The sequence below is a fragment of the Watersipora subatra genome, chromosome 4 (assembly GCF_963576615.1).
Source record: "Watersipora subatra chromosome 4, tzWatSuba1.1, whole genome shotgun sequence".
Classification (NCBI taxonomy): Eukaryota; Metazoa; Bryozoa; class Gymnolaemata; order Cheilostomatida; family Watersiporidae; genus Watersipora; species Watersipora subatra.
In genome coordinates this window covers 46,672,582-46,700,580 of record NC_088711.1, presented here as the reverse complement: position 1 = coordinate 46,700,580, position 27,999 = coordinate 46,672,582, and the positions used below count along the sequence as shown (strand labels likewise).

Genomic DNA, 27,999 nt, shown 5'->3' with positions numbered 1-27,999 from the left:
TCATTTCAGTGCTTGGCTTCAAGTTGCCAAATTATCTAAACATTTTTGTTCCTACAAAAAATTAGATTTTTGTTAACAACTCCCATATCAGTAAGTAGCAGCATAAAGTATATGATGAGGTATTTGTAATGGTTAATACTTTTATACTCAGTATTTCTCATGTTTACAGACTATCACAGCTTTCTCATCTTGAAATACTCAAGCTCGATGATAATGACTTCTCTGATGGCCTCCCAGAAGTTATCTGTAACCTCACCAATTTGAAATCACTTGATGTTGCCAGATGTAGAATTTTGTACCTACCAGAGAGGTGAGTCATAATAATAGTTACTGTTATGTTCTATCCTAAAGTAGTTATCTCCTCTATAATAATATATAAATGAATATAACTTCTTTATTAAATTCTCCCCTGTTACTGTTATTTAACATGACAGTAATAATAAAGAAAAATACTAGTAATGATTATTTGCTTAAGTTATAATAATAAAGAAGGTGAGTGATAGTAGCTATCATTCAGCTTGTGAATTATCAAAGGAGATGCAAGTAAATATATTCCTGTATCTACCTTGAAATTGATTTAGTTTTATTCAGTAGGATAATTGATAAGTTCTGCTATCAGTAGTATGTAGTGTAGTATGCCTGTAGGGTGTGTATGTGTCTTGTACCATAGAAGCTACATGTACATACCCCAGTACATGTAGTTTCTATGGTAACTTCACATTTAATTTAATTCTAGTTTTAAATTAGTTTTATAACACTTTTTTATAACTTTATAACTCACACTTTTTCACGAAACCCACATTTTGCTCAAAATATACTTTGCTGTAACTCCATAGCATTGTCATAGTCGAACATTCCTAGATGAGTCCAAATTTACTTGTTTCTTCAATGACTCTTATAATCTTGGTTTAAGACTGTCATTTCTCAACTCATTACATACCAGAAGCTGTGTAGTGTGACTCAGTACAGTGTTTGCTTATGGCCAAGAGCTGTATGGAGGAGCTTTAGCATGCTTTGTACAAAATGTTTCTGATTAGTGAGTAGTACCTTTCAGTGCTTTGCTTCAAATTGCCAAATTATCCTAAACATATTTGTTCCTACAAAAAATAGAATTTTGTTAACAACTCCAATATCAGTAAGTAGCAGCATAAAGTATATGATGAGGTATTTGTAATGGTTAATACTGTTATATTCAGTATTTCTCATGTTTGCAGACTATCACAGCTTTCTCATCTTGAAGTCCTCAAGCTCTATGATAATGACTTCTCTGATGGCCTCCCAGAAGTTATCTGTAACCTCACGAGTTTGAAATCACTCGATGTTGCCAGATGTAGAATTTTGTACCTACCAGAGAGGTGAGTCATAATAATACCGTACTTTTCGGATTATTAGCCGTTACTTTTTTCTGACAATTTGAGCCATGGGGCTTATATAAGGGTGCGGTTATTCTGCTGCTTTTACTTTGACCTCTAGGGCGCATTAACCAAACTCTATGGTTAGTGCGCCTTTAGCGATGAAAGGAAATACGAAACAATGCCTAACAATACTGTTCCGTTAGGCACTAAGTTAAAAAGCGTCAGTTAATACAAAACAGTGCCGTTAGACACAGTTCCGTTTAAAACAGCAAAGTTGCTGCCGTGTCAAAAAGCACCGTCCTGAGTTCTGCGGCCTATACAAAGGTGCGGCCTATGTACTGTTTTATTATCGTTTTTTGGAAAATAAAGCAGATGCGGCTTATATAGGGGTGCGGTTTATAGTCCGAAAAGTATGGTAGTTACGGTTATATTCTATCCTAAGTAGTTATCTCCTCCATAGTAATATACAAATGAATATAACTTCTTTATTAAATTCTCCCCTGTTACTAATTCAAAGATGCTTATCAAATATGAAACATGTCAGTGAGTGTAAATTTGTGAGTCCTCCCAAATAAATCTCAGATGAAGCAGATTTCAGATAGATGGAATTACAAAGCAAATATGATCTGTCCAATGAGGACCACTCATTTTAACGTATTAAAATATACATAAATTATTTCTCATTCATCAATTACGAAATCTTATGAATGGACAGCGGCAGCTGTCATTCAACATGACAGCAATAATAAAGAAAAATACTAGTAATGATTGTGTAGCGTTTATCATGGAGGGTTTAGTGTAGCGCATTGGGTTTGCGCATGGGATGGGGTGTGTGGGTGATTTGATCTTGATTTTTGATTTATTTTCATGAACGATAGTAATTCAACAAAACAAAAAAAATTGGAAGAGTGATGAAGCCCTTAATACGCACTAGTATAGCTAGTCGTGGTGTCGGGCTTGTCGTCATCGCTTAATCAAGATCAATTTTTATGAGTAATTAGGTTTTATTCACTTGCTAAAAGGTGTGATTGAAGTTTTTTTTGAAACTGACCACCTTATCTATGTTTTTATAGTATTAGGGAGTTGGTTCCAAAAAATGGCCCGTTGTTAGACCACTCTGCGATGGCCTGCACGGGAGGAAGATTGTAGTAAATTTAGACAGGAATTTGAGAATCGAGTTTGATACATTGTGCGAGGGATATAATTACAATAAAATTCATGATGGGCTAAAAGTATAATGTGGTATGAATATAGTGAACTGATAGGTAGTATGGATGACGATTTAAAAAAAGGTTTGGTGTGGCTGAGGCGGGTTTTTTTATGCATGGCTCTTATCATGTGCTTTTGAAGTGTTATCAAATTTGTAAGATGGGCGTGAGGTGTGTTTCCCCATGCCTCAATGCAATATGAAAGTTTGGAATTAACCATAGAATTGTATAATAAAAGCAGAGGTTTCTGGAGTAAATATTCAGATGTGCGGTAGAGTAAGCCTGATAAGGGTCTCAGTCGTTTTAGTAAGTATTCGATGTGTTTTTTCCAAGTGAGATTAAAATCAATGAAAATACCTAAGCATTTAGTGTGATCTGTCTGACAAATTGGTTTTTAGAAAATGGAAACGGGATGAGTGTTAGCTAGATGAAATTTATTTTGGTTGTTTTTAATAACATGGAGTTAGTCTTATTAACATTTAAGGTGAGTTTGTTAGTAGTGCACCCGTTTTGAATAGCAAGAAGTTCGTTATTTAAACAATCTATGTGCTCGCTGATGTTAGAGGATTCGAAAAAGAGAGTAGTGTCATCTGCATAGAGCAAAGGTGTAAAGAGTTTGGTGACATAATTTATGTTAAATTGTTTATGCAAATTAAAAACAGAGGGGGACCAAGGATGGAACCTTGAGGTACCGGCTTGTTTGTCATAGGTTTTGAAAGAGCGATGATGTGAATGCTTGTTCGTGGAATGTGGTCTGAAGTTGGTGAGATGCAGAGCAATAAAAGTTAGCAAATGGTCTTATGTCAGTATGAATGGTACCACTCTGTATAAAGTTTTCAAACTTTATGATAATGTGGTCAAGACATGCTTTTATGCGAATAGGAATAGTGGCAGTATGGAGATACATGTAGTTGGAATGCGCTAAAATGTTATTATACAATCTACTCACCTGAGTAGAATATAAAATGTCAATATTGATATCTTCTAGTATGATCTGTTTTATTCCACCTTCATTTTTAAGAAATTTATCCAGCTCATCTAATTCTAATTTGTTTGAGGATTTTCCCGGAAAAAACTGTTTTTCCCAATGCAGCGGGAAAAACTGGTAGAAATTGGGAAAAACTGGTGAAAACCAGGAACAACTGGTAAAAACCAGGAACAACTGGGAAGTATTATAACACCAGAATTTTTTATCCAAATATTTTGCTAAACAATGAAATTAAATGAAAATGAAAAATTGGACTAGACAACTAGTTGTGTGACTCCATATTTATATCAATCAATAGCAATGGAAATAAAATAGGTTTTAAAAGTGGGAAAAATTAGAAAAAATAACACCCAAAATACAGGCCAACGTTAACTCTTTCACTGCCGTATTTATGCGTTTTTTATGCTCGACTGCCGTAGGCACATTTTGCGACTTTCCCAGCAATTGTGTAGTAACTGAATTTTACTATTCGTTGACAACTTAACCCACAGTCTTTAAGACTTTTATGATATTGACAGAGTTGTCCGAAAATTTCTTTATAAAATTAGCCTAAAATGACGAAGCAATTTAAAATTTTTGTTCAAAAATTTCCAAACCCAAAATGAACATTTTTTTTGTAAGTTCTGTTAAGTACCACGCGAGTCAGAAAACAGGTACCATACTTTTCGGACTATAAACCGCACCCTTATATAAGCCGAATCTGCTTTATTTTCCAAAAAATGATACTAAAACAATACATAGTCCGCACTTTTGTATAGGCCGCAAAACTCAGGAAAGGCTTTTTTAACACGGCAGCAACTTTGCTGTTTAAAATGGAACAATGCCTAATGGCACTGTTTCGTATTAACTGACGCGTTTTAACCTAGTGCCTGACGGAACAGTACCGTTAGGTATTGTTTCATATTTCCTTTCACCGCTTTCCGAGGTGAAACCAGAGATTTTGGTTAATGCACCCTAGCGGTGAAAGAAAAAGCCACAGAATAGCTGCACCCTTATATAAGCTGCATGGCTCAAATCGTCAGAAAAACAGTAGGGTAATTACTTACGTTGATTACATTATAGCCAATTTAGACTTTTGTGATTATACAGATAATTAAGGTAGCAGCACTGCCTCTGATAGTGGTGAAAGTAATGGTTTTGTAAGAGTAAAGAACATTGTGGAGGATTGTTTTAGCTTTGCATCGATCGTAGCTTCACATAGCTTTATCATCGCGCAAAGTATAGATCCATTGAACTTTTGCATAGCGATGCTAGCTAAGATATTGGCAAAATAAAATATGTAACAAAAATGTTCTAGATATAGATTGAAGTTGAACAAGTACTGTATACATATCATGAAGCAATATTGGCAATTTTCGTTAAATTGGCTGGCGCTAGGCCGATAGCCGAATTTGTACATGGTTGGCAGTGAAAGGGTTAAATAACAATGAGCCAATTTCTTTGGACTCATTATACTTTCACAGTCCAATAATTGAACTGTTTTGACCTGTATCGTTTAGCACTGTATCGTTATGCAGACCAAGCTGCGCAACAGGCTTGAAGTGGAAAAAGTGTCCAAACTGGTAGCTTGATACCAAAACTCAAAAACAATTTCTTTAGGGTGTGATTCGGCCTAATGCGAGGATTAACCTTTCTTAAACAAACAATTCTCAATACTCTAATCCGTTTGTTCAGTTCACCGGTCTTGACTGCTTGGCATTAACTTCCTGTGTTTTCGTTATTCAATTATTTTCTAACTGCTGTATTATGCTTACTGTCATGTTTCACACATATCAATTTTGCTTTTCATTCAATATTACTATTTAATAAATGTAAATAAACGAATATTATCTTGGGATCTGGCCTTTTCATTATATATTCAGTAAATGAACCAATTATACAGCCTCTGTACTGTTAAAGAGTCATAAAGAAGCTCTATGACAGCTAATGGTATAAGTGTATTGTTATTCTTTGCTTAAGCATTAGTCAACTTGTCAAAAAAGAGGTCTTTTAGTTTTCCCGCTTTTTCCCACTAGGTAAAAACCGGTATAAACCGGCAGTAATAACCGCCATGGGAAATACTATATCAACCCTGGGTTGTCGATAGATGATTAAGAGAGTTAGGTCAGTTTCAAGATGCCCGAACATACCATCGTTTAAAGTTATCTGTAAGGCTTCCGAGCCTGTAAATTTTATTTCGCAGCTTTCAATGTTGTCAGCTATACTACTGCATATGTATGCTCCAACTCCTCTAGCTCGGTCTGGTCTCGAAACACCTGCGTGGGCTGCGTCGTCTCCTTTCCCAGGTAGTGGAAGTACATGCAACCATGGTTAGGGAGCCCCGCATGTTCTTGTGGCAGAACTGCTCCCAGGTGTCCTGATCGACTAAGTATACCACCAAATCGACTCCTCCTTGTCGGTGCGTAGCATGGTGGATCAACATCTGATCCCGCGAAACATGTTGCCAATCGCAAGGGCACACGAATATCGCATAGACCTGCAATGCATGGAACCGGATCTGTCAGGTGCTGGTTGTGAGCTGGAAAATCCGGCAGCTCCCATCCTTCACTTGGTCCTCTATTCGTGCGACAGTCCAGGCAGACAGATATTTGGTAGTTTTTACCACTGTCTTTGATGCGATATTCTCCCTTGGCTCTGGTTCCCTGACGGGCGTGCTTTCCCGGAATGCAACAGCCGAAGGAGAAGAGTGCACCTTTGGTGAGGGGAGGCTGATCCGTCTCTTGTTGGTCTGTACGGCAGCCACCCGGCACTCCTCTTCTCCATCAGGGTCTTGTCCACTAGTGTCTCTGCTCCCTCCTCCATTATGTCCAGCACGGCTGAGCCTGGTCTTCGTGTCCTGTCTACCCCTTTGTTATCTCCTTTGTAGGCCATAACATTCGCCGGTGTTGGCTTGTCCATTGCTTCCCCAACCTTTTTCAAGCTAATTGCGACCGAAGTCAATAAATCCTGTAGAGAAGTGTTACCTTTGCTATCCATCTTCTCGAGTGCTCTAACGTCGTCCAAAGAAAACGAGTGCTTTAAAAGGAAAGCTTTGGTCGTGTCTGTGAGAACCATTTTACTACTTTTCCGCTCGACCTCCGGACTGTTTTCCGGCAATTCCATGGAGTAGCATACTCCATCTCCGTACCGTTCCGGCTTTCTAGTGGTCCAGGCTGGCCTCGGATTGTGCCAGACCAGAGCTGATGGGATTTCTGGCGTCGCTGTTGCTTCAGCCTCCTCCAGGTTTGATTCTGGCTCTCCGGGAACTTCTTCGAGTGGGACCGTATTGATTATTACCGAGCTCTGTCTTTGCTGATCCCCTTCTTCTGGTCCGGCCGGATTTTCTACGGGACTTGTCTCCTGCCTTTGGTTTTCCGCGGCCTCCATCAAAACCTTTTCCCAGTTGGGGGGTGACATTACTGGTAAAGTGTCGTTCCTGACTTTTTCCGGTTTTCTCTCTGGCCTGCAGTGTCGAGCTCCCTTCATGTTAGGGCCTCTTCTTGGTTCTAGAGTGGCTGGGGCTTGTCCCGGTCTCTCTGGACAAGCGTGGTAGGGCTTCAGTCTCGCTTCGCTCTGGATTGAAGTCTGGCCGTCTTTCTACCAGATAAGTGTGGTTGCCCCAGGCCTTTAGGACTTGGTACAGTCCCACGAACTTTGCCTGTAGCTTGGGGTTTTCCAGCGCCTGTAGCGTTTGTTCGCGAGCCATACCCATTCGTCTGGGGCGTACAGCGGTGGCTCCTCTCGGTCTTCCTGTCTCACCTCCATCTAGTTCTGCCGTAGTGTCTCATGCACTGTTTGCAGTCTTCGCTGTACCTTGAGGGCATGCTTGTGGGCAGGAAAGAACTCGGTCGGTGGGGTGGCTCTCCAGCTGGTCTGGCAACCTCGGCTCCCATCCCAACATCAGCATGTTGACTGTTTCTCCCGTTGTAGAGTGGGGGGTGCCTCAGTATGCCCTCATCAGCTGCGCAAGCAGCAGATCCCACTCGTCCTGTTTCCGGGCTAGGAACAATGCCCTCAAGAATTCTCCGGGTCCCCGGTAATTTTGTTCCATGATTCCATTGGCTTGTGGGTGGTAAGGATTGGTATGTGTCTTCCCCACGTTCCAGAGCTGGCACAGTTTGGCCACCAGTTGGCTCTCACACTGTGTCCCCTGGTCCATCCAGTACGACTCTCGTGGTGGAGTTCTTTGGGATCGTCTTAATCCCAACGCTGCCACCAGTGTAAAGGTTTTGTGCCACCCTTACTTGCTCCTCCCGTATAAGACTTGATGCATAAGTTTATACATATAGTTTCTGCTTCGTTCATAAGAGTACAAGAATAGTCGAGCGCATGCAATGAACAGACCCAGAACAGCTCTGTCCTCTGTCACAAATGTTCAGGTTTGTATAGCAGGTAGGCCCCGCCTCTCGTTCTACTTGGCTGGACTTAACCCGGCTCGGCTTTGGCTTGCAGGTGGACACCATCCACCACGATATGTTGTTTGTTGTGCTAGGCGATCTCCTTGCCAAGATATTTGCAGATCAAAATAAAAAAAATTGATCGCGGTAAAAACGCTCAGGCCAAAAAAACATTCCCAGACTTGCCCAAAATGATGTAACGTATGATAAGCCTTTCTCTATCTCTCGTACTAACATCAGCTATTGCAATAAGTCTAGTCCTACGCAGCTCTATTGGTATATATTTTATCTTGTATTTGCTCATATTTGCTAAAATAAAACTTCAAATCCAGCTTCAGATACATTAGTATCAATGTCTCGAACGCTTCAAATAAGGAAAATTTAAAATGGGTCATATTAGCTTCCTCTAATTGCTGTGTAAACATCTTAGTGCCGACTACCAATTCTACCGCTCTATGGTAATTATGTCAATCAAAATAAGTAGCATAAGGTCTTTGTGTCGGCACAGTTCCGTCGCTACCACACCGGAAACTAGTTACTAAGTAAAATAAGCAAGCTGCGTTTTTGAATAGAATGTGATAAAACCAACTGCATCCCTAAAAGTCATGTACTTATATAGTCAATGTTATCTAGTCATTATTAGTATCAATTTGTAGAAAAAAATTCACTGGTCACAGTTAATTAGTTGATTCAAGTACTAAAAAATGGTCAAGCTATGCAAAAGTGCCAATACACCAATTGTTATTATGACAAAAGTCAATACAGCTCTGATTACACTTCATAAATCCATCTATCTTACAAGATTTCAGCACAGGTGTCAACGGGGCTATGATGTATCCAATGTTCTGCAAATCACGTTTTGCATCATCTTCAACAATATTATTTTATTATAATTACTACAAGCAAAAAACTTTCATCTCGGCATGAAGCTTTTATTAAAAATATCCAGCTTTTATAAAAAAATACCTCCATTTTCCCATCTTCCTCTGTAGCAAAACGCTGCTGACGCTTGTGATCTTTAACTATAAGCTGTCTGTCTCAAAATTTAACCACCTGATGCTCAGAAAACTCAGAGTCACCTACGCAGTGACTGGAAGCATTTTTGCACTTCTGTTGTTTGTCAATAAAACGTGTCGATCCAGTAATTCATTTAAGTAATAATGTTAATTAGTTTAATCGCTGTCGATGCGATCTAATTATAGAGTGAAATCCCTAACTTTGAGATCACAGACAACGAGTGATAACATTTATTACAACCTATATAAAAGTTTCGTCCTGATGATTGGCTATTGAAGCGATCTTATATTTATCGCTCGTGCACTCTTTTCAGATGTATCACTCGTTACATCACGAATGAAGCCCCCGCTGGATTCTGAGCTTTTTCAAAGATGGCCTCATTCAAACGCATATATCTCTAGACAGGGTTAGTCTACCAAGACAAAAATGACATTGCTGATAAATGCTGATGTTTTAGCTTTTTATTGGTCTTAATTTCATTAATTCGACCTTTTTGACGCAACCACATCTTTAAGGATGCAAATTGAATCCAACATAATAGGGTCCAATTGATCAATCATATAGTTTGCACATGTGATACTCGGATTCATAATATCCAGAGAGTTATGTAATCAATGACTTTCAAGGCATGGTTTATTCTAGATGCTTAAGATTGTCTTCATATTTGATGTGAATCATGGGAGAATCACTGGTCTTTCTTAAGTATATATTTAGGTTGGCGGTCTAGGCAACCTTGTAGTTATGTTCTTTCTTGAATTTCCTGGTTTTGTAGAATTACTTGGCTTGGGCAGGGGTCAGGTAATCATTGATATAAATCTGTTGAATGTATGGATATTTGAAGCCATGTCATGAAGTTGATTGAGGGTTTTCTTCGAAAGCTTTCATGTATGAATTGCGTTTGTGTATGGATCAGTTTAGTCAAGATGCGATCAGTTATTTTATCCGAAAAAATGTTATCAATATTGGTTGGCACTATAGCATGCGTGATATTTTGGAGAATGGTATCCAGAGCTGCCATGATATTTTCTTGGCAGCTCTGGATACCATGAAAATAGTATACAGAGCGAGTGGTGAGGTGTGTGTGTGGTATGTGTGGGGCTGTGGGATGTGTGAACATGTGTCTACATGTTGTGTACATGGTTTGTGTGCACCTGCGTATGTCTACGTGAGTGGCACACGCATGTCTGCCACATCAGTAGACCACTAGAGCATCTATGCAATGAAGAGGAGTTAGTTACTGACATATGATTGTAAAGTACTCCTCTATATTCCTCTTTATTCATCTAAAATAGAGTGTTAGGTCTGTTTAGTTTACAGTTACTCTCCTGTATATACTCTAGTATATATAGTTTCTATGGTAACTTCACTTTTAAATTACGTCTAGTTCTGTTACCAAGTATCTCTAAACTTAATGTGTACCGTCCTAGACAAATATGAATATTATGCTTTCTTAATTCTTTATTCTTAATTGCTCTCGTCTACATACTCTAGTACATGTAGTTCCTATGGTAACTTTAGTTTCAATTTAATTCTAGTCCTACGTTAGTTTTGTAACACTTTTTTATAACTTTATAACTCAGGATATTGTACAAAATCAACATTTCGTACTAAATATACTTCCCTATAACTCCATGGCATAGTCGCAATCAAACACTGCTAGATAATTCCAAATTCACTTATTTGTTTCTTCAATGACTCTTATAATCTTGGTTTGAAACTATCATTTCTCAACTCATATACCAGAAGCTGTGTAGTCTGACTCAGCACAGCGTTTGCTTATGGCCAAGAGCCATGTGGGGCTTTTGAAAATGTTTCTGATTAGTGAGTAGTTCATTTCAGGGCTTTGCTTCAAATTTCCAAATTATCATAAACCTTTTTGTTTCTACAAAAAATTGACTTTTGTTAACAACTCCCATATAAGTAACTTATATAACCAGTAGTCCAGTATACCAGCAACCAAAACCAGTATATGATGAAGTATTTGTAATGGTTAATACTCTTATACTCAGTATTTCTCATGTTTACAGACTAGCACAGCTTTCTCATCTTGAAGTCCTAGAGCTCAGTCATAATGACTTCTCTGATGGCCTTCCAGGAGTTATTTGTAACCTTACCAGTTTGAAATCACTTGATGTTGCCAAATGTGGAATTTTGTACCTACCAGAGAGGTGAGTCATAATAATAGTTACTGTTATATTCTATCATAAAGTAGTTATCTCCTCTATAGTAATATACAAATGAATATAACTTTATTATTAAATTCTCCCTTGTTGCTAGTTTAAAGATACTCATCAAATCTAAAACACGTTAGCGAGTGGAAAATTGTTAGTCTTCCCAAATGAATTGAGTGAAGGACATTTCAAAAAGAACGATTTACAATGAAATTATAATCTGTCCAATGAGGACCACTCATTTTAACGTATTAAAATGTACATAAATTATTTCTCATTCATCAATTACGAAGTCTTATGAACAGACAGCGGCAGCACCATTTAACATGACAGTAATAATAAAGAAATATACTAGTAATGATTCTTTGCTTAAATTATAATAAAGAAGCTGAGTGATAGTAGCTATCATTCAGCTTGTGAATTATCAAAGGAGATGCAAGTAAATATATTCCTTTATCTACCTTGATATTGATTTAGTTTTATTCAGAAAGATAATTGACAAGTTCTATCAGTTTTTTTGGGTGGGGTAATGGTGTCTACATGTTGTGGACATGTGTATTGTAGTACATATCATGGAGGTTTGTGCGCATGGGGCTTGTGCACAGGGAGGTGTGTGTGGATGGGGTGAGTGTGTGCGTGCGTGTGTACGTGCAGGTGTCTACATGTTGTGTACGTGGTTTGTGTACACTTGTGTATGTCTACGTAAGTGGCACGCATATATGCCACATCAGCAGATCACTAGAGCATCTACCCGATGAGTCGGCTACTGACCTACGATTGTAATTTACTTCTCTATGCTCCTCTAAAATGGAATTTTTAGTTAACAGTTGCGCTTCTGTACATTCCCCAGTACATATAGTTTCTATGGTAACTTCATTTTTAGTTTAATTCTAATTCTAGGTCATAGGTTTGTTTATCTTTGCTCTCATTTATATACCTTAGTAAATTTCGTTTCTATGGTAACTTCTCTTTCAAATTGATTGTTATTATGTTTTTTATCTAATTTACAGTTTATCTTCACTATTTACTCCAGTACATGTAGCTCTTATGGTAACATAACTTGTAAATTAATTTTTTTGTTTTGTTGCGTGTGTGTATGGATTGCCAATTGAGAATGACTGATGCTTAGAATGTGTGTGTTATTCCATTGACCGTAGAACTGCAAAGCAAATGTACATAATAAGTCCAGCTATACAGTAAGTACATTGTACATCAAACTCGACAAACTTTCATGCATTACACACATACAGATGAAGCCTAGTTATCTGTCCATACAGACGAGCAAAATTCTTGATTCTTACAGCGTAGTATGAGCGAAGACGACCGGTTTCTTCGATGAAGTTTGCCTTTTTACTGTTCACAACAATAGTAAGGTGGGATTTATACGGCATGGCAAAGATTAATCTTTTTGCTTGTGTTGTAAACCATGAGGTGCTTAACAGATAACAAAAGACTTATGCGCAGCAAGCTTGCGTAGCGGATTAAAGAAAGCCTGCGCATAGCTGAAGGATAATTACTGATGACCTTCATTACAGCCCTTCCGAAAACCTTTTTGTTTTCTAAATATCTTGGGTTGTATGTAGGAGTATTAGCTTGTGAACTTGCCTCCTTAGTTTACTTTTGAGCGTTTGCAAAGTCACATGCCTCTCATAGCCATCACTGGGTGACATCATGATGGGGAATGTATCAACCAGGCTCATCCAAGTCTTGAACTGGCTCTGTTTTCCATTTTAAAATAATATTTTGCATGAGCTCAATGTACTTGCCTTTTAATGCAGGATTGTTGTTGAGCCGTACGATTAGTAATTTGAATTTCCTCAAGGCGTAATCGCGGTTATTTGGTAGTGTTGGCGGGGTATTGAATGGGAGTGGCATGGTGTAAAGGCCGTTTACTTGCTTGATGGAGGTTTCCATCTTTTTTAAGAATGGCAGATCATGCTGAGACATTGAGGGGTATGATGGATCACAAAGAGATCATCTTCCATGCAAGCTATTATCTCATCCTTGGTGAGCTCTGATGCTTCGGTTAGGTGAATATAAGAGTTAGTATCGAAAGCTATTTGATCGCTGATGAATGACCAGCACAGCTGTGTCTTAATTGCATAGGGTAGCGCGAGGGTAGATTTGTTCCAAATGATGGTGAGGGAAAAAGATGCGGCTGAGCAGTTGTAGCCTTTTATGAGTCCTATTTCACAATTGGGCAGTGGTGGGAAGTGCCTCTTAATGTTCCTTGAAATGTTCCCATTGATCTGCTGTTTGTTGTGTAAGAATGCGGCGTCTGTCTGTTGTGATTGAGCTTTGTGAATAAGCCTTTAGTATAGTAATGGCATCAGATTTGCAAGAATTAATTGCTCGGGCTCACAAATGTAAAATTTTATCACACCACGGAACTTGTTTGCGCATGGTGACTGTAGATATCTTTAGTTGTTTTCTTATTTTATGGGTAGCAAGAGAGCAAAAAATGTCATCAAGAATGTTTGAGGCGCTCGCCACTGTGTCCAAACACGTATATGTATTTTCTTGTTTGGATCCTTGGCTGAAGATAAATATACAAAAACAATCATAGTAGTAAGATGGCTTTTTCTGTGGTATGCTGCTAATATCCTTTGTTTCGACATGTATTTCTGCATCTATTGTATTTGTTTCGCATTGAGTGGTATTGACTCTGGCAGATGGTGGTTCTAGTATGGGCTCGTCAATAGCATTTGCTGGCTTTGACCTTCTGTATTTATGCGTACAGGTTGGGTACCTTTTACCGCATGCCTTTTATTGGCAGGTAACTACTACAAGGCAGTTAGCCATGATGTTGGTTGGTTTCAAACATAGAAGAGATTACTCTGCTGAAAGTTTGCTGTTCATCATTTGAGAGTTTAGACAGCTTTCTGCGAACAGTAGTGTCATGTGAACTGTGAACATTGCAAAAAAAGCTATACAGCGCAGGATTCTCATGAGTGCTAGTGTGACTTAGCTCATCCACATCTTGGCCATGAGCAAGGAGGTTCTGTGATTTCTCCGGTTCGGTAGTCTGAGATATCGAGTTGCCTTTCTGGCTGTTAGGGCATCAAAAAAGGTAGTCGTATTACAGGCAAGGACAGACTTTTTCATAACAAAGTCTTTATATTAAGAGAAAACTGAGTTTTGCTTACCTTCAATTAAAGCAAAGTCCGGCTTTGCTGCTCCACCTATCGATTAGGTGGTTGGGGAGGCAACTCATGAAATTTTGGAGTTTTCGTTGATCATTGAGACGTTTTAATTCATGAATCTTTGACATGGCTAACTTCGATTGCTTGAGAAAATCTGCATACCGTACTTTTCGGACTATTAACCGCACCCCTATATAAGCCGCATCTGCTTTATTTTCCTAAAAGCGATAATAAAACAATACATAGGCCGCACCTTTGTATAGGCCGCAGAATTCAGGACGGTGCTTTGTGACGCAGCGACTTTTCTGTTTAAAACGGAACAGTGCTGAACGGCACTGTTTCGTATTAACCGACGCTTTTTATCCTACTACATCTTTCTTTCACCACTAGACGTGCACTAACCGGATATTCTGGTTAATGCACCCTAGCGGTGAAAGAAAAAGCCACAGAACAGCTGCACCCTTATATAAGTCGCATGGCTCAAATTGTCAAAAAAAGGTAGCGGCTAATAGTCCGAAAAGTACGGTATTCTCCAAGGTTGTCGAGATTTGTGACACTGATTTTTGGCCAAGAGTCTACCTGGTCCGTAAAAGCATCAGGGTTTTGTTGGCTAGCTGAATGGAGTTTAACGTGTGCTTGGTTGCCTTAACATCAATATGGGAGGCTATTCAGTGTCAGATAGTATTTTGGTACTGGTCTGGATATGCCCGCCAAGCACACAAATATCCCGCCAAGCACACAATGTTGTCAATTTTCCTGCTCTCCTGTTTCATATGTGGAGCTTTACTGTTACGTCTAGTATGGAGTGCCAATTGAGAATGACTGATGCTTGGAATGAGTGTATATGTTTATTCTGTTGACCATAAAACTGCAAAGCAAATGTACATAATAAGTGCGCCTATACAGTAAGCACCTCGAACCTAACAAACTTTTATGCATTGCTCACATACAGATGAAGCCTATTTTTTTCTCTAGTTATCTGTTCATACAGATGAGCAAAATTCTTGATGAAGTTTGCTTTGATTCTTTGATGAAGTTTGCCTTTGTGCTGTTCTCAAAGGTAGTAAGGTTGGCTTTTATACAGCATGTCCAAGATTAATTATTTTGCTGCTGTTGTAAACCATGAGGTGCTCAACAGATAACGAGAGACTTATACACAGCAAGCTTACGTAGCGGATTAAAGAAAGGCTGTGCATGGCTGAAGGATAATTACTGACGACCTTCATTACAAATGCTATCTTATTAATTTAGTTTACAGTTGCGCACCTGTACATACCCCGATATGTATAGTTTCTATGGTATGTTCACTTCTAATATAATTCCAATTCTTTGATATTTATTGGTTTCACAATTTCTCTCCTGTACATACCCCAGCACATGTAGTTTCTATGATAAATTCACTTATAAATTGGTTTTAATTCTATGTTATTTGTTTAGTTTACAGTTGCTCTCTTTTACATACCCGAGTACATGGTAGAGTCACAGTATTTTCGTTATCATACAAGGGACATCCTGAAGCACTTAAACTAGAATTGTGCTTTGAGTTTTTGGATTTTGGTTAACAATTTTCTCATGCTCAAGCAGTTCAGTAGGATGAACAATGTAAGACAAAAAACTTTAAAATTGCTTAAGTCAATCCATAATTATAAGGTAATTAAGGCCCATCATTCAAGGGACGCAGAAAAATCGCTAAAAACAAAACTTCAATTTTAGGCTGAAAACTGTGAAGTATATGCTCACATTTTAAATTCATTTTAGCTGATGTTTGCTATGTATGTTTTAATGTTCAGTGTGAAAGAACTAACAGATTCCATTAATGGTTCTCATTAAACCACAGATTATTTACCACTAAGTTTGATCATACAAGGGAAATCATACAAGGGACATTTCGGATCACTTGATTTTTCCACATTTTTTATTGATAGACAGTAAAGTATCTAGCTAAAAGAAACTACAACCATTTTAATAGAATACTACATCTAAAACTAGCATGCACTGAAACCAAAACTAAAACTATAGAGCTAAAAAATGTTGAGTTTACAGGAAGTGACCAGACATGTCAAAAAACGATAAATAATTGATATCTTAGATAAATATTGGAAATTAGATAAAGAAATGACAAATAAGATCACAAGGGCATGCACCTTGCAAATTTACATGTATTTACATTTATATTGACTGTAAGCAGCTTTGACTGCCTCAGCATTCAGCAGCCGATAGGCTCGACAATTGTTGTCGCATGGAATGAGCTCTGGATTAATATCGAGGATAAAGTTAGAGTGGGTGACTTCGATATTTCTTGGGGTGGGCCACATCCATTTCTCTCCATTTCTATTTCTACAGAACGATTGCTCGCTTAGTAGGGGATTTTGGCAATGCCTTCTGTACCTTCCGTGATGCTTTTCCTGTAAAAAATTAGAGCACTTGGTTATTAACCTTTGATACTTGTCCTTGCTACAAAGTGATCGAAGTCAAAATTTTATAACACAATTCTTATTAATTAAAACCAATGCAATTGAACTGATTAATTTTGTTATAACTTATCAAGTGCTTGAGTAGTTGTGTATCCTGGTGTTGACTGATTACTGGTGCTTGCTTTCAGCTCACGAGCCTTCTGACGCTGAGCAGCCTTCTTGAGCCGTTCCTTCTCTCTTCGAGTAGCCCATTGCTCCTCTGTAAGGCTGGCTGTTACTTTTGCCCATGCCTCGCGTACTTGTTGCGAATGCTTAGCCTTGTACAGCTCTGGATTTTCCGATTTATTTTTAGCTATATATTTCCTTTGCACGGCATAATGAGCCGCAGGCCTGTATTTGACAACCTTTACCGTCGACATTCTGGTTGAGACTGGCAGCTTGTGAAAAGTAATTGTTCTATTGCATTGACCAGCAGCAGTGTCTTGACGGGATTATTTATTAAGGTAGCCAGTCAGGCAATCACAAGCCGACAATGCTTTGAGAAAATATTTAGAGACAGCCACATTAATTGTATTGGAACTAATTAACTCAACTAGTTATGTTTAGTTGCCTACAATGCCAACTCGTGAAGCCATCACTATTCAGATCGCGAGAAACTAAATTTTGACATAATGGGATTAAGTGCAATTAGGCTGGGAATATGTTGGGTACAGAAAAGATTATGGCCTTCCTCCACCAACAATGGTTAAGAAACCACTAACCATTTAAAATTGAGTTACGGACTGCCGAGTATAATAACTTTTGTGTGTATGTTAACTATACCTCATGAAAATTGTCTAAAATAACATGGCCATCTTTTCAACGCTACTATTGTGTCATGAATATTCATGACATAATAGTAGCATTGCAAAGATGGCCATGTTATTTTAGACAATTTTCATGAGGTATAGTAAGGGAATGAAAGAGTAGATGTCCCTTGTATGATAAAATTGTCTCTTGTTTGATAATTTATTTTCTTAATTTTTCTCAAGTAATTAAATTATTTAAAAAAACTAAACATGCCATCATGAACCTTTCATGACACTATCAGAAAATCCTAACTAGAAATTTTTTCACATGATTTATTTTTCAAAAAAAACCAAAAAATGGTGTCCAAATTATCATACAAGGGACACGCATGTATTTGGAACGCCTCTTAAGCAAGATTTATTAAGGTTAGAACTTTGGAAACTTTTCCAGTCATCGAAACTTAATTGGATTAAGAGGTTCCTGGTGACACAATTTGCAATTTAAAATATGCATCTAAAAAAATCCAAAAAAATCAATGTCCCCTGTATGATCACATAATCGTCTCTTGCTGCTTAATTTTCTCAATTTCATGAAAATCGTTCATTATTTTTAAAAATCATTATTAGTTATGGAAAGTTTGGACTTTTAGCTTTCCAATGATGTGTAAAACCTGGTTCTATGATAAAATTTAAAAATCACATCTTTGGTTTAACAATACTGTGATTTGACCCACATATAGTTTCTATGGTAACTTCACGTTTACTTTAATTCTAGTTCTACGTTTGTTTTGTAATACTTTTTTTTAACTTTATAACTCCCACTTTTTTACAAAAGCACCATTTTGTGCAAAAGATACTTAGCTATGACTCCATGGCCGTAGCAAAGTCATAATCAAACATTGCTAGATGATTCCAAATTCACTCGTTTGTTTCTCCAATGAGTCTTAAAATCTTGGTTTAAAACTCTTTTCTCAGCTCTTTACATACCACAAGCTTCGTAGTGTGGCTCAGTACAGCGTTTGTTTATAGCCAAGAGCTGTGTGGGGGAGCTTTAGCATGCTTTGTGCAAAATGTTTCTCATTAGTGAGTAGTTCATTGCAATTATCTGATTCAAATTGAGAGATTATCCTAAACATTTTTGTTCCTACAAAAAATTAGATTTTTTTAACAACTCCCATATCAGTAAGCCGCAGCATAAAGTATATGTTGAGGTATTTGTAATGGTTAATACTGTTATATTAAGTATTTCCCATGTTTACAGACTATCACAACTTTCTCATCTTGAAGTCCTCAAGCTCGATGATAATGACTTTTCTGATGGCCTCCCAGAAGTTATCTGTAACATCACCAGTTTGAAATCACTTGATGTTGCCAGATGTAAAATTTGGTACCTACCAGAGAGGTGAGTTAATAATAATTACAATTTTGTTCTATCGTAAAGTTGTTATTTCTTCTATCTATATGCATAAATCTCCAAGTTTGTCTCTGTCCTTCGGTTTGTCCGATTATAGCTATGAAACCTGTGGAATTAAATGCTCGCATTCTGCTGGATTTGAACTCACAAAGATCGCAATCGCACGCTGGTAATCCAACTGCCTAAACACGGGTCTACCAAGGCTTTTATCATTCATATCTCTTATTGATATACTTCATAGACCCATTTCCCGATTCCACACACTACATGGCGTATTAATTGAAACTTTATTAACTCTATGAAACAATACTTTTTCTATAATATATATTGATATATTGATATAATAAAGACAAAAACAATATACAAAAATTAATGCAAAATATATAAAGTGATTATATGCGGATATTATGAAAATATAATGTCAGAAATAATTTCGTGGCCTGGCCTCCGTCACACTATTACATGTAGTTTTTATGGTAACTTCTTTTTTAATTTAATGATATTTTTATTAATTTAGTTTGCAGCTGCTAACTTTTACATACCCAGTACACATAGTTTCTATGGTAACTTTACTTTTAATTTAATTTTTAATTCACTTTTATTTACTTAGTTTACAGTTGCTCACCTGTACATACTTCAGTCGAGGTAATTTCTATGGCAACTTCACATTAAACTCAATTCTAATTCTATGTTATTAATAGCAAAGTCATAATCAAACACTGCTAGATGATTCCAAATTCACTTGTTTGTTTCTTCAATGACTCTTACAATCTTGGTTTAAAACTATCATTTCTCAACTCATTACATACCAGAAGCTGTGTAGTGTGACTCAGTACAGGGTTTGCTTATGGATAAGAACTGTATGGAGGAGCTTTAGCATGCCTTGTACAAAATGTTTCTGATTACTGAGTAGTTCATTTCAGTGCTTGGCTTCAAGTTGACAAATTATTCTAAACATTTTTGTTCCTACAAAAAAATAGAATTTTGTTAACAACTCCCATATCTGTAAGTAGCAGCATAAAGTATATGTTGAGGTATTTGTAATGGTTAATACTCTTATACTCAGTATTTCTCATGTTTACAGACTATCACAGCTTTCTCGTCTTGAAATCCTCAAGCTCGATGATAATGACTTCTCTGATGGCCTCCCAGAAGTTATCTGTAACCTCACCAGTTTGAAATCACTTGATGTTGCCAGATGTAGAATTGGGTACCTACCAGAGAGGCGAGTCATTATAATAGTTACTGTTATATTCTATCTTAAAGTAGTTATCTCCTCCATAATAATATATAAATGAATATAACTTCTATATTAAATTCTCCCTTGTTACTAGTTTAAACATGCTCATCAAATCTGAAACATGTCAGTGAGTATAAGTTTGTGACTCCCAAATGAATCTCAAATGAAGCAGATTTCAGATAGAAGGATTTACAAAGAAATTATAATCTGTCCAATGAGGACCACTCATTTTAACATATTAAAATATATATAAATTATTTCTCATTCATCAATTACGAAGTCTTATGAATGGACAGCGGCAGCTGTCATTTAACATGACAGTAATAATAAAGAAAAATACTAATAATGTTTCTTTGCTTAAATTATAATAATAAAGAAGCTGAGTGATAGTAGCTATCATTCAGCTTGTGAATTATCAAAGAAGATGTAAGCAAAGGTATTCCTTTATCTACCTTGACGTTGATTTAGTTTTATTCAGTAAGATAGTTGAGAAGTTGTTTTATCAGTTTTTTCAGGTGGCTTGTGTGTCTGTCTACATGTCGTGGACATGATGTGTATCGTATTGTAGGGCGTATTGAGGAGGTTGGTGGCGCAAAGACTTGCGCACGGGGAGGTTTGCGTCGGTGAGGTGTGTTGGGTGTGTCTACATGTTGTGTACATGGTTTGTGTGCACCTGTGTATGTCTACGTGAGTGGCACTTGCATGTCTGCCAATCAGTAGACCACTAGAGCATCTATGTAATGAAGAGGAATTAGTTGCTGACATACGATTGTACAGTACTCATCTGTATTCCTCTCTTTTCATCTAAAGTAGAGTGTTTGGTCTATTTAGTTTACAGTTGCTCTCCTGTACTCTAGTACATGTAGTTTTTATGGCAACTTCACTTTTAATTTAATTCTAGTTCTATGTTATTGATTTGATTTACAGTTACTGATCAGTACATACCTTAGTACGTTTAGCTTTTATGGCAACTTCACTTTTAATTTAATTCTAGTTCTATGATTGTTTTATAACACTTTTTTAAAAACTTCATAACTTACACTTTTTTACAGAATCAACATTTCATGCGAATCATAATTTGCAATAACGCCATAGCATAGTCAAAATAACTCAAATATCAATAAGCAAGAGCATAAAGTATATGATGAGGTATTTGTAATGGTTAAAGGTTGACTTGCAACAAAATTCTTATTACAGTTATTTGATATGAAAATATTTACCATGTCTCACTCTGTTGTGTTGTAGGTGCAAAATATGTGGAAATGTGATTACAAGCTCTTAAAAGCTCAAAAACGAACAGTTAATCGCAGCCACACGAGACCGCCGTAGTTTGGATTCTCTTTCCAAAACGGCTCAAATGTGACGTAGTTGTGGTAGATGGTTTCTGTTTACACTTTCATGCAACCTTATTCGTCGAAATATTTTCACAAATATACTTCACCCATTCAATAAAACTATGTCTATTGTTCTTACGCGTCTGTTTTATCGTCATTGTAATGCTCTCACTTTTAGCAGTGATATTTTATAACTTACCGTAAAAGTTTGTTTAATTTTTTAGCCGTAGCTTGAAGGAGTACATATCATTGTCTGATAATCATGACGAGCCTGTTGGTCACTTGTGATAATCGAAAAGTGCTGCAGAAATTATTTGCGAGGTATTGGATCATATGATCAGATTACGACTGGCCGATTATACCAAACCGAAACAAAACTGTAAAGTTGCGAGCATCTATATTTGATACGGGGTCGTCGATAAAACCCGAAGTGTTTGTCATAAACTAGTGCTACGGTAAGTTTTATATTGAGATTTTTATTGGCCTTTCAATTCATGTGAAAACATCATGTGACAAGACAATAAATAAATTTCATGACTACGTCAGAGAAATAAAGAGATTCCAATCTACGGCGGCTTTTCGTTTTTGAGCTTTTAAGAGTTTGTAATCACATTTCCACATATTTTGCACCTACAACACAACAGAGTAAGACATGGTGACTTTTTTCATATCAAATAACTGTAATGTGATTTTTGTTGCAAGTCAACCTTTAATACTCTTATACTCGGTATTTCTGTTGTTTACAGACTATCACAGCTTTCTCATCTTGAAGACTTCAAGCTCAGTGGTAATGACTTCTCCGATGGCCTCCCAGAAGCTATTTTTGTCTTCACCAGTTTGAAATCACTTGATGTTACTAATTGTAAAATTTCATATCTACCAGAGAGGTGAGTCATAATAATAGTAACTGTTATGTTCTACCCTAAAGTAGTTACTTCCTCCATAGTAATATACAAATGAATATAACTTCTTTATTAAATTCTTCCTTGTTACTTCCGTACTTTTCGGACTATAAACCGCACCCCTATATAAGCCGCATCTGCTTTATTTTCCAAAAACCGATAATAAAACAGTACATAAGCCGCACCTTTGTGTAGGCCGCAGAACTCAGGACTGTGCTTCTTAACGCGGCAGTAACTTTGCTGTTTAAAACGGAACAGTGCCGAACGGCACAGTTTCGTATTATCCGACGTTTTTTAACTTAGTGCCTAACGGAACAGTATTGTCTGGCATTGTTTCGTATTTTCTTTCACCGCTAGAAGCGCACTAATTGGAGATTCCCGTTAATGCGCCCTAGCGGTAAAAGAAAAAGCCACAGATTAGCCGCACCCTTATATAAGCCGCATTGCTCAAATCATCAGAAAAAAGTAGCGGCTACAGGTCCGAAAAGTACTGTAGTTTAAATATGCTCATCAAATCTTAAACATGTCAGTGAATGTAAGTTTGTGAGTCTTCCTAAACGAATCAGATTTAAAAAAGAATTATTTACAAAGAAATTATAATCTGCCCAATGAGAATCACTCATTTTAACGTATTAAAATATACATAAATTATTTCTCATTCACCAATTACAAAGTCTTACGAACGGACAGCGGTAGCTGTTATTTAACATGACAGTAATAATAAAGAAAAATACTAGTAATGATTCTTTACTTAAACTATACTATTAAAGAAGGTGAGTGATAGTAGCTATCATTCAGCTTGTGAATTATCAAAGGAGATGCAAGTAAATATATTCCTTTATCTACCTTTATATTGATTTAGTTTTATTCAGTAAGATAATTGAGAAGTTTTTCTATTAGTTTTTTTCAGGCGGGGTGTATGTGTGTCCACATGTTGTGGACATGATGTGTATCGTATTGTAGTGCATATCGAGGTTTGTGGGCATGGAGCTTGTGCATGGATTTGAGTGTGTCAGTGAGGTGTCTATGTGTGTGGAATGTGCATGGGGTGTGTGTGCGTGCGTGTGTGCGTGCGCGTGTGTCTACATGTTGTTTACATGGTGTGTGTGTGTGCGTGTGTTTGCGTGCGTATGTGCATGTCTGTGTAAGTGGAGCACATATGTCTTCCACATCAGTAGACCACTAGAGCATCTATCTGATGGAAAGGAATTAGTTACCGACATGATTGTAATGTACTCTTCTATATATTTCTCTATTCACCTAAAATGCAATGTTAGGTCTGTTTCATATACAGTTGTTCTCCTGTGCATACCCTAGTACATGTAGTTCCTATGGTTACTTCACGTTTAATCTAATTCTAGTTCCACATTAGCTTTGTACCACTTTTTTATAACTTTATAATTTACACTTTTTTACAAAATCAACATTTCGTACTAAATATACTTCGCTATAACTCCATGGCCATTGCATAGTCATAATCAAACTCGGCTAGATGATTCCAAATTCACTTGTTTGTTTCTCCAATGGCTCTTACAATCTTGGTTTAAAACTATCATTTCTCAACTCATTATATACCAGAAGCTGTGTAGTGTGACTCAGTACAGTGTTTGCTTATGGACAAGAACTGTGTGGTGAGGCTTTAGCATGCTTTGTACAAAATAGTTCGGATTGTTGAGTAGTTCATTTCAGTGCTCTGTTTCAAATTGCAAAAATATCCTAATCATTTTTATTCTTACAAAAAATTAACTTTTGATAATAACTTCCATATCAGTAAGTTTCAGCATAAAGTATATGATGAGGTATTTGTAATGGTTAATACTCTTATACTCAGTATATCCCATGTTTACAGACTATCACAGCTTTCTCATCTTCAAGTCCTTAAGCTCGATGATAATGTCTTCCCTGATGGCCTCCCAGAAGTTATCTGTAACCTCACCAGTTTGAAATCACTTCATGTTGCCAGATGTGGAATTTTGTACTTACCAGCGAGGTAAATCATAATAATAGTGACAGTTAGTTTTTATTCTTAAGTAGTTATTTCCTCTATTTATAAATCTCCCAGTCTGTCTGTATGTCCTTTGGTATGTCTGGCTATAGCTATGACTATTTCAAAATTAAATGTTCGCATTCTGCTGGATTTGAACTCATGCAGGTCGCATCCGCAGGCTGGTATTGTAACTGTCTAACCACAGGTCTCCGAAGGTTCTTACGATTTCTAGCTTTTACTATATGTGACCCAGGCAGTCAGAATGTACAATCGTGCTAAAACCACATTTTTGAGTTATTTAAAGATTTAAAATCAGTAAATTCTGAGGATTTTAATGCATTTTAAATTTTTTAAATCGGGTTATTTATGCCCAGGTTATGCAAGATTTAGTAGAGAAGGTCTCGTGATGAACTAAAACTGTTGTTTTGAGTTTAAGCAGGATAAAGTTGCTGATTCATGAACTTTAAATCATGGTATTTGTTTACAAATCAAAATGCCATAGCAACCAACCACTTAATCTCAACCTATATTAATGAAACCTGGCATTCTCTACAATAAAACCCTGAAAAACATGATTGTTGCATTTTTATTCCAATTCGATTGACGGTTGACCTCCCAAAGGTCATAGAAAAGGTTAACAATATATGTGGCTAAAAACTCACCGTCCTGGATATATTAATTAAAAGGGTATGCTTCAAACTGGGCTCTTCTCATCAAGCTATATTGCTGTGACTGCATATAATGACAGTCCAACAACTTAACAAAGAGTTGAAAGTGTATTCAGAATTGTCCACCTTTACAGAAGGTCGTGGTAAGGTCAACGAAAAGTGACAACAGAAGGCATCAGGATGCGGAAATATCAACCCAACTCATCAAGTGACCATTCAATCTAGAGCTCTTTTTATGTAGTTTAACACTCATGCAGTGTAGCACGAGTATGCTGCAGAGATTTATTGTAGCGCATTAGAGGGGTTTCTTTGTTATGCTAGTGGCAATTTGTCCCAACACAACCGTATCCAACGTTTCCTTCGGTAATCCTTGATACACAGTTCTAATGAGGCTTAATTGTTTAGATGACATAAAACTAGCGCATAATTCTTTACATTTGTACCCACTTATCAGTTTGATGTCAACAGCTAGAATGGGAATGCTATCAGCAGTGATAGGCTGATCGTTATTCTCTGTAATTTGATTTAATTCATTCGCATTATCGTTAGCAGCCACATATTGCGTAAGCAGCTGCATTTCTAAGGTTGCCCTATTATCACAATCCTCATCATCGCTTTCACTATGATCTGAGGCAGCTGACTCAGATTCTAAGTAAAAATACTCATCTAGCATCAACTAGCCGTAATTTTTGCGATGGTTTTATTTTGTTCTAGCCTGAAGCATTAAAACCGGAAATAGCCAAATACACGCGCGCACCCGCAGTTGGAGCCTATATTTATGATCTTGGGTTACGAAAAATTCCATAGCAACCACCGATATGGGTATAGTTAAATGGCAATTCTGGCTTTATGATTGGTCAGACACAAAAATAAACAAGACCACGTGAAAGAGCAGGGTTGAATGCACTATAAACCACTGTTTACTAAAATGGTGACGGTGAGTCATATAATAGCGTAAAGCATGCTTAGCGCGCTATTGTGAACAATGCAATTACCGCACGATTGTACATTCTGACGGCCGGGGTCACATATACTTTGTAGACTCTTTTTTTGGTATCACATGCTAAATGACATTAATTGAAACTATTGACTCTATGAAACAATGCTTTTTGGTATGTGTGGTTTTTCATCAGGTTCAATCGCTAAATCGTGGTCAAGCCCAATACTTTTCCCGCAGACAATTGCATTATCTTGAATAGGAATAGCCTCTACATTCTCTCTCCGTTTGGTCAGACAAAGACGGTCTGATATCTCAATTTTACATTTCTACCTCTATTTTATCGCCGTATTCAAAGTTTTGATGGATAGTTCCTGTTGGAACAGTAACCTTTTTCATACACACACAAATTGTTATCAACTAGGTGAATGTCCAGCATTGCATTGGTAGCAAAAAGGTCTTTAGACAGATATTTTATTTTTGTTTAACATATACAACAGTTACCATTCTAACTTTTAAACTTCATATCATGAGAAAAGTATTTTTGTGCAGTTCAAATGCATTAAGGAAAAAAAACAACTAAAGGTTTTCAAACTTTTTCAATCAACTGTAACTTTTAAATTTCATAACTTAAAAGAAGTGTTTTGCTGAAATAAATTAGGAGATAAAATAAAAATGTAAAGGTGTTCAAATGCAAATCTAAAATCGTTAGCAAGTAATGTCTAAATATAGTCTGTTTTTCTACGATAACAATGCAAAATTCTTTGTTATACACTTGTCTGATTTTAGTTCTTTTTAGTGTTGGCATGCGAAAATTGGCATGTGAAAATATTATAGGCTATAGACGTACATAGAGTGGTATAGAAACCCATTGTAAGTATCTAATGTAATCTCCTCCTGGTAAAAATCATCAAACTAATCATCATTAAAAATGGTAACAAAACAATGTTTTAATTTTAGTAACTATAGGTACCTACAATGACTTTGGTACATTTTGTGGTAATGATCTCCAAGATAGTATAACATTACGATGTACTACGTAGATAGTTCTCACTTCGAGACCGACGTGTATCATAAACGCTGAGTCTAACTTAAATGAATTTAGTTAACTAAACACATAATTGAAGGAAATTTTAATTTGTATTTTAGTAAACCTCAAACTTTGAACTAAAATTTTATCATTTTCCTGTTTGCTGTTGCTCATCTGTACATACTTCAGTACATGTAGTTTCTATAGTAACTTCATGTTTAATTTAATTCTAGTTCATCGTTAGTTTGGTAACACTTTTATAACTTTATAACTTACGCTTTTTACAAAGTCAACATTTCGTACAAAATATACTTTGCTATAACACCATAGCAAAGTCATAATCAAACACTGTCAGTTGATTCCAAATTCACTTGTTTGTTTCTTCAATGACTCTTACAATCTTGGTTTGAAACTTTTATTTCTCAACTCATTACATACCAGAAGCTGTGTAGTGTGACTCAGTACAGTGTTTGCTTATGGCCAAGAGCTGTGAGGTGAGGCTTTAGCATGCTTTGTATAAAATGTTTCTGATTGGTGAATAGTTCATTTCAGTGCTTTGCTTCAAATTGCCAAATTATCCTAAACATATTTGTTCCTACAAAAAATAGAATGTTGTTAACAACTCCAATATCAGTAAGTAGCAGCATAAAGTATATGATGAGGTATTTGTAATGGTTAATACTGTTATATTCAGTATTTCTCATGTTTACAGACTATCACAGCTTTCTCGTCTTGAAATCCTCAAGCTCGATGATAATGACTTCTCTGATGGCCTCCCAGAAGTTATCTGTAACCTCACCAGTTTGAAATCACTTGATGTTGCCAGATGTAGAATTTTGTACCTACCAGAGAGGTGAGTCATAATAATAGTTACTGTTATGTTCTATCCTAAAGTAGTTATTTCCTCCATAGTAATATATAAATATATAAATGTATAAATATATATATAAATTTTCAAGTTTGCTTACATGTGTGTCTGTCCATCGGTATGTCCGCATATAGCTATTAAAACCTTAGAATGGAGAAT

General features: G+C 36.8%; 2 long non-coding RNA genes across 2 annotated transcripts; both read left to right on the top strand.

The window, feature by feature from the left end:
• Positions 1-1,244: 1,244 nt before the first annotated feature.
• LOC137394723 (uncharacterized) lies at positions 1,245-20,083 on the top strand. Its single transcript, XR_010978360.1, has 4 exons — positions 1,245-1,355; positions 10,972-11,112; positions 18,722-18,862; positions 19,959-20,083. It is a non-coding gene; the product is annotated as an uncharacterized lncRNA (long non-coding RNA).
• Positions 20,084-22,243: 2,160 nt separating this feature from the next.
• On the top strand, positions 22,244-27,819 carry LOC137392770 (uncharacterized). The gene is made up of 3 exons (XR_010978245.1): positions 22,244-22,335; positions 24,200-24,340; positions 27,685-27,819. It is a non-coding gene; the product is annotated as an uncharacterized lncRNA (long non-coding RNA).
• Positions 27,820-27,999: the final 180 nt, after the last annotated feature.